This window comes from Diadema setosum, chromosome 3, assembly GCF_964275005.1.
Source record: "Diadema setosum chromosome 3, eeDiaSeto1, whole genome shotgun sequence".
In the NCBI taxonomy this organism is placed as follows: domain Eukaryota; kingdom Metazoa; phylum Echinodermata; class Echinoidea; order Diadematoida; family Diadematidae; genus Diadema; species Diadema setosum.
The window spans coordinates 408,968-410,942 of NC_092687.1; the positions used below are offsets into that span (position 1 = coordinate 408,968).

Genomic DNA, 1,975 nt, shown 5'->3' on the forward strand with positions numbered 1-1,975 from the left:
AATCTTCGACTTGCGCGATTATTCGACATATGCGACGTCGACTTAGGCGAGTTTAACTGTATTTCAGTCAATAAAATACCACACAGATTACAGTATCGCACATCATTTGTATAGATGTTGTCGATAAGAGTGGCCGATAATGAATTCACCCTTGTGGGTTTGTCTATAGTTGAGCAAAACCCAGATGAAACAACTGTACTAACAAAATCAAATACCTGTGCATTGTCTTGTTCTTTCATCAAATCAATATTATGTACACATATCTCCCATAAGGTACACTTTTTTACTCTTCCAATCCTCAGTGTTCAACAAGTTATCAAAGAAAGATGTAAATGCAGACACTGATGATTTGGGCTGTCGATACACAACTCCTACAATTATATTATTACGGAATTTTCGTTCAATTTCTGCAATCAGATAATGAACACCGTCACATCCCTCATACATGTAATTATTCTTTAACATAAAATTCAAGCTTCCATGTATAAACAAACCAACTCCACCACCACGTCCACTGGGTCGATCCACATGGACAAATTTGTAGCCATCAATCACAAATGGTAAAGTCAAAGATGAATTTATCCATGTCTCTGATATCCCAATCACTGAGAACGAAAATTGGATACTTGAGATATAACTGTGAATTTGATCAAAATTTCGGGACAAACTCCTTGCATTAAAATGTAACATACTAAAATTATCTGTTAACATTAATTGCTAAACTGTTACATCAAACTCGTTACCCAGATAATACTTGACTACACTTGAGTGAGTTTCTTCATTTTCAACAACATTTTCATTTTGTTCACTACAGAAATTGGAAGATGTAGTTGATTCTTCCTGAAAAACAGATGTTAAAGGAGAAACCGTCACATCATCATGCACTATTAATGGAGTATCTGTATGCAAAGTATCTGAGGTTCCGTTGTCTTCGACCACTTGAGTAATCAAATTATTACAAGGCTCAAACATTTGGGGGAAAAAAAGAAAAATGAAAAGAAGTGCAAAAGTTATACAGAAAATCAGAGATATAAAAGTGTGTACATATAATTCAATAAGAAAAAAAAAATATAGAAAATTCAACAAAATACCCAATATTTGAGTGCCTATTTGGGATCAATGTAGGCCCATGTCAAAGCTTTTCCACGTCACATTTACTACAGATGGTCTTCTTTATTGTCTTTCTGTTTGTTGCTGGCAACAAAGTTTGACGGCTGGGATGTCGCGATGTCGTTGCGGGGGGCAACACGATGCGATCTGTCAAGATCATTGAGAGTAATGGGCACATCGAGCTGGTCGGAACAGAGCTGGCGGATGAGTTGGTCTGTGTCTTCTAGTCTGCTCTCTTTGACACCATGGAACTTCAGGGAGTTGCGGCGGGAATATTGCTCTGCTTCATTCATCGTCAGTTTGAGATTGTTGACAGCTGTTGCTTGATCATCAAGACGGTGGTGAGATGTTTTATTACAGCATCTTTTGCTTTGAGGGATGCTTCCAGGTCAAAGATGCAGCCATCATGTTGATCGGACTTCTCCTTGAGACTGGTGCACTTTTGCTCAACTACTACTAGGTCAAGACGCTGGACAAACTTTGTCATTTGTTTATTCATGGCTTTCTCAACAGCTTCTTCGATGGCTTTAAGGAAATCAGGACTCTGGATATACTCTCCAAAAGCCTGAATGATTGCTTCAGTACTTGTGGCTTTCCCTTTGCAGGTTTCCATATTGGGGTATCAGGTGCGACAGACAGTGTGACAGTAGTACTGGAATCTGGAGTGATGACTACAGTTGTATTTCCGTGCTATACTCAGTGATGAACAGAAATGGCAAGGTCAGGCATACTGACTGCAGAGAAGCAGCCAGTGGACTGTAGCTGTAATCCACATTTGCACTCTGAGACTATGATTGTACAGCATAAGTCAATTCATCTTCACTTCGAGGTAGGTCTAGACGTCTAATACTCTTATATACCGTCA

At 38.9% G+C, this 1,975-nt stretch overlaps 1 pseudogene; it reads right to left on the reverse strand.

Moving 5' to 3' along the window:
- Positions 1-1,130: 1,130 nt before the first annotated feature.
- On the reverse strand, positions 1,131-1,723 carry LOC140246957 (uncharacterized; annotated as a pseudogene).
- Positions 1,724-1,975: the final 252 nt, after the last annotated feature.